The 6,000-nt window shown below is 38.2% G+C and overlaps 1 protein-coding gene across 1 annotated transcript in view; it reads left to right on the top strand.

Moving 5' to 3' along the window:
* Positions 1 to 880: 880 nt before the first annotated feature.
* Positions 881 to 6,000, top strand: part of OSBPL6 (oxysterol binding protein like 6) — a 75,702-nt gene continuing 70,582 nt past the window's right edge. The window contains exon 1 of the mRNA XM_050900044.1: positions 881 to 922. The gene's annotated coding sequence lies outside the window, so the exon portion shown is untranslated. The remainder of the gene's footprint in view (positions 923 to 6,000) is intronic.

Raw genomic sequence — 6,000 nt, 5'->3', positions numbered from 1 at the left:
AGGACTTTTCAGTTTCCCATGCTCTGCCAGCAAGCAGGTGTGCAAGAAGCTGGGAGGGAGCACAGCCAGGGCAGCTGACCCGAACTAGCCAAAGGGATATTCCATACCATGGAATGTCATGCCCACTATATAAACTGGGGGGAGTTAACCAGGAGGCACGGATCGCAGCTCGGGAACTAACTGGGCATTGGTCAGCGGGTGGTGAGCAATTGCATTGTGCATCACTGGTTTTTTTTTTTTTTCTTCCCCCCCCCTTCCTTTTTTGTTATATTCCTTTTCATTACTATTATTATTATATTTCATTATTACTATTGTTAGTATTATATTTTACTTTAGTTATCAAACTGTTCTTATCTCAACCCACGAGTTTTACTTTTTTTTTCCTTTCCTCCTCCTCACCCCACTGGGAGGGGGAGGGGGAAGCGGCTGCGTGGTGCTGAGTTGCTGACTGGGGTTAAACCACGACAAATGTAGGCAGGTTGGTTTTCACCCCTTCCTTTATTTTATGTAGTCGGGTCATGATCAGAGGTTTTAAAGGAAAGAGTAGTAACTTCAATTTATGCCTATCTGGAACAGGTAATGTATTTCCTGCTGGAAGATGCTTCAAGGAAAAGGTACCTCAAGACTTTGGCTCTATTCCATTTGATTGAATGTACCATCACTGGAACATTTCATCATAACTTAGGTGATGAGTAATTTCTGACTCAGGCAAAGAAAAAAAAAAATCAATCTATAAAGAAGCCAAGCTTTGAAATGAGAATGACAGCCAGATCAGAATAAAAATATAGAATGTTGGAAATCTGGATATGAAATTCTCTAACATCTCCATTTTCGTATGCTTTTATTTGTCTAGGGGATGAAGTAATGAAGAAAACCTTGCTTGAAAAGCTATCTCCAATTAATGGAAGCTCCTGTCAACCTGGTAATAGAATAAATGATTTAATTAAATATTCTTGAAAGAATTCTTCTTGTTGTATAACCAACTGTTGTTGACTTAATGAAGTGCAATATGTGATAGGTTTCTCTTTCTTCTGTGCTAAAATTTTTGACCTGTTAGCTTTCAGTTTATTTCACTCAGGATAGCGAGATCAATAGTTGGTTGCCATGCAACTATATAAAGGTGGTGGAAGGGGAAGAGGAAGGCAACAGAAATGTGACAAGCCTTTTGCTCTGATGCATAGACCATACAAAAGCGAAGTCCTTGTGGTCTTTTTGATGTGGAAGTGGCAGAATAGGGCCTTGTTCCTTGTCCTTTGTCCTGTTCTGAGTGAGGCCTTACAGCAGAATCCCAACATCAGTGCTGCTGTTGAGTCCTTTGTGTGCTCGACAGAGTTATGTTCCACGTTCACTGTTGACTTGGTCTTGCCAGTAGTCACAAGCCATTCACAAATCAGTGCTTTTTCTCTTTGAAAAGGGACCTACTGAAGTGCCAGCTCTAGTTTTGTGAAGCCCTCAAAGCAATAGGACCAACAGGAGGCGGAGGAAGAGAGAGAAAGATAAGAAGATACATATTTGTGTTGGACAAACTTATGTAGTTTCATCAGGGGTTTGAGAAAACATGCAAACGTTTTAAGAAAACGAAACTATTAGATTTCTACATTGTATACTAGCTATTTGCTTTCACTTTATATTCTAAAGTCAAGGGAAATAGCTGAATATTTACTAGATATACATAGAAAAATGTAAACTTGGAATGTTTTATGTGATGTTTCTCTCACTTGTGCTTTCTTACGCAACTTCCCTATTTAGAGGATAGGCTGGGTTAATAATTGTATTTGGCTGAATCAAATTTCAAAGACAATTTAAAGGTAGTTTATAATGCGTCCTTCTCTTACTATTTTCTGTGCTGAATCATCCTGCAATTGTGAATATTGCAGTCTTAATCTTATGTTACAGTTGCTGGGTCATCCTTTTATTATTTGGATTTTTGTCTCCTGTCAAGCTGAAGGCATCATTACCTCATCTTAGAAGGGGAAAAAAAAAAAAAAAATCATGTTCTAAGGAGCAGAACCCTATTAATTCTAGGAGCTTTTATTTCTACTTGCTGCTGCTTTATGTTTTAGTCACTCCCCCCTGCAATGTGGAAAGGAGCCAGCTGTGTTAAAGTATCATCTCAAGAACATGATCTGTCATGTCAGCACTTTATCATTCAGTTTTGCTATGCTGCTACTGTAAAGGAGGCCTCAACACAATGTTGATCCTATGGGTATTGCTGGCTTTGATCATAAATTACCTTTCCTCAAGTGTTTACCATCCTTGAATGTGCTGGATTCAAATTTCTGTCTATGTTGGAAAGCTCTCTGACCCAAAATGTTTATGACCGCTGAGATTCTTTTTCATATAGCAGTTCATTGCTCTTGTGTAGTTGCTGCAGCTCTCTAACTTCTTGCTGTGCCATTTCTTTGTACTTTAGGTTCTCTCTAAATCTAATGGATGTGATTAAAGAAGCTGACACCATTAGCAGCTAAAATGAATATTGCTGTGGTCTCTGTGACATCCTTAGCCTTTGATTTTTTTGGCATGTGGATTAATACAGTGTATGCAAATATTGTGGTACTGGCACTCGGCTACCACAGGTTCCTAAGGGTAACCACTGTAGGCTGAAATAACTTGTTTAAGCAAATAACCACAACATGTAATTACTTTGTTAATTAATATGAAAGCTTTTTAGTTTTCTATAGCTTCCTTTTCGGATTCATTATGATGAGTTAGAAATAATCTTTATAAATAATGAAACAGGATTTTTATTTTAACCTCTATGTGAAAACATGGTCTGGGAAAGCAGGCGTGTCCTCTTTATAAAAATGGTTTTGGGAGCTAGCTCCTGCTGAGCCGTTCTCTGGAGGCGGGGGGCAGAACTCTGTTTAACGCCTTGTGCCAAGAACAGCATTTCAAACAGGGCAGCATTTTATTGTGGAGTGTGAGAAAAACATTTTTTTTACAGATCATGTTGACAAACACAATCTGTTAATGGTTTGTTAGTGTAAAGAACAACACTTAAAAAGCAGACAAAAACAGTTCTAGAAATACCTTTTTAGGCCATGGCAAAGCCTAATATCCAGCTATGATTTCCCAGACACTGACAAAATCTTTTTCACTTCAGCGTTGCCTTGTGGAGATAGCTCTGATGTACCCTCTGTTTTTACATCCCTGTGCTGCAGCAGGCAGAGTATATTTAGGAGCGGTCAGTTAGCACCATCATCTCTAATCTATGGTATATAGTATGTCAGGGAAAGACCCATCTGAAATGTGACACAATTATGCAAAAAACCGTGACAGATTTAATGGATCTATCTACAGTTTATATTCCACAAGTCTTCTCCGTACTCCTCCAAAATAAAACATGTTGGGACTGTGCTTACGAAAATTTGTAGATGCCAGTTTTGAGGTAGAAGGTTCCTAAATGGCCTTGCCGGTCAAGAATGAATAATCTCTGAGATGTTTGGAGTCATCAATCAGTTTTATTTTTGGAACATACTAGTTGCACAGATTCTTAACCTGTAATTGGTCATAACTTAACAGCCATTTTTTTTTTTGGTTGAGGCCTGTGATATATATTAATATAACCATTGCAATATAAGTAATAACTTTTGTAGCACAACATATAATGTGTTGGTTCAGTTGTCATACATGTGTCCTTTCAGTGGAGAGTAAATCAAACAACCGTAGACCAGGATGTACTCCAGAAAGCGAGGGGTGGATGTGGAGTGCAATGCACTGGCACTATCAGCTGTGAAACTTTGTGGGAGAATTGAGGCAGAGGTACCAGAGGAAAAGCAAGCAGAGGAAACTGGAGGAAGAATAAAGAAAATTGTTGGGTTTTGTTGGTAATGAGACATTTTTTGAAGATGGGAGACTTAAATTATATATATGTGTGATGTAGAGCCTCTTTCTGTACTTGAGAAGATAGGTAGTGGAATTTTATTCAGGCAGTGGAAGCACAAATACCAGTGATGTAACTAGTCATTTTGAAACCAGATGTGTATCAGCACTGGATAGACACATGGGATGGCATTCTTTTAATGACATATTTTCAGCAGTTGCTGTAGAGTCATGGAAAATTGAGTTTTTCATTTCTGTCTGTATTAACACAAATCGAAAATGCTTCATGTTGTTGCTAGGAATTTGTGGACTTGAGTGCAAAGCCGCTGCCTTGTATGGTCCCATCAACACTTTCTGATTGTAAAAGCTTCTGATGGATTGTTGCAAACTTGAGAAAACTGTTACAACCGTATTCTGTTAGATTTTGTTTAGGACTGTTAGATTTTGTTTAGGACAAAACACTGCAAGCTGCTTGGCGCTGTCCTGAGAGTACTTGGCACTTTTACAGCCACGTCTTTGGGTACCGTTGCACAAACTATCCTGTGTATACAGTGCAGCAAGCATTTCATTCAGACGATTTGAGACAGCAGGTGCATGCTAATTCAATGATTTTCTTTGGTGCTTTTCCCAGTACTTAAAAATTTTATACCTCTGAAATACTTCTCAATGTATCTTTTCCTTACAATCCCATCACAAAAGAAACAACCATTCTCCTCTTGAGTAGACTGCCCTGAATCTCAGGAATTACTAAAGAAGGTTAAAATACTGCAAAGTCATACTGACTTCGTTGCATCTGCAGATACAGCTTGGTTTGCAGTCGCTCACTGTTCTTAATGCAGAGGTCTAATTTATGGTTATTTGCTGCTTACTAAGTTTAGAATTGGACAGTTTTGCTTGCCTGTTTTTGAAACAAAGGTGAAGTATCTTACAGTTTGCTTTGGATTTGAAACTCAGTTTTTGTAAATTACTTATTAAGTTAAATTTAAAAAATAGGCTCCTCTGAATTACATTTTGGAAGCGAACTTCCTTTCATTTACATGGCACGTTTGTGAGCCAAGTCCAGAAGACTACTTATATAGCAAAGTTGAGTTGCTAATCCGACTCCTTAGTGTTGACAAAGTGTAACTAATAAGAGTACAAAGTTCTAAGTACCCCTTAGAATTACTGGCCTATTCAGACAGGTGAATACTTCATATGAGCCCTCATTCTAACTTGTCTGATGCCGTGCAGAAAACACAGGTGCAGCGTTGCCATCAGAGGCAGGGATAACCTAAAGAAGTGAGGATGTGACCATCCCTGCTGACATCTGATACTGGTACTTAATCCTCCAGTCCCTCTGGGATTTGGAGACTCTCTGGGTGGAGTGACCTGTAAGAGACTTGGAGCAGCTCCCTGTTTGGTTGTTCGTCCTACTCATACCTAGATGGAAAACAGTCTGTATTTTGGTTAGACTTCATTGAGTTAATAAGAATCGTTTTGCTATTCTGATTTCTATTTCAAGTACGATAAAAGATTTAGTAATGAAAAGATTGGTAGAAAATTGTTTTATGGGCGATACATAGCAAAAAGACATATGGGAATTGACACACAGAGGTGAAACAATACCAACACTTGCACCATAGCTGGGACCAATGGTGTCAGCCAGGACATGAGGGTGGAAGAGTCCCTCTTTTATTCTGTTCAGGGCAGTGTGGTTGGTTGAGGAAAATGCTTTCACTAAAATGCTCGTTTTCTTGGGTGGTCTTCTGGATAGTTACCGTACAGATGAGGAGACTGTAAGTTAATAATTAATCAATCAAACAACTGAAGAGCAGTAAATAAATATTTCATTTCAACTTTTAACTTCAATGAAATATTCCGAGATTTTTAAAGTATTTTTAGTGCCTTTTTTTTTTTTCCTTTTCTGTAGGGGGTGTGTATATAAAAGCTTTATTATGAGAAATTAGTCATAATCCTGGTTCCGACAGTGACAATTTCTATAATTTATAATATATAACTAATTTTCCACTGCTATTCCCAGTTTTTTGATAAAGAGATGTTAGTACATCTATCACAACAGTCCAAAAAAAGCAGCCTTTTGAATAGTTGCAGTAGCACAAGACAGGAACAATTCCAACTTTTTTTTGTTTTCTTTTTCAAGCTTGTTCCTGCACTGTTGATCTTTCCATGAGCTGAAAT

Source organism: Gymnogyps californianus, chromosome 7 (assembly GCF_018139145.2).
Source record: "Gymnogyps californianus isolate 813 chromosome 7, ASM1813914v2, whole genome shotgun sequence".
In the NCBI taxonomy this organism is placed as follows: Eukaryota; Metazoa; Chordata; class Aves; order Accipitriformes; family Cathartidae; genus Gymnogyps; species Gymnogyps californianus.
Note: the sequence above shows the minus strand (reverse complement) of the source record. Positions and strands in the feature narration are given on the sequence as shown.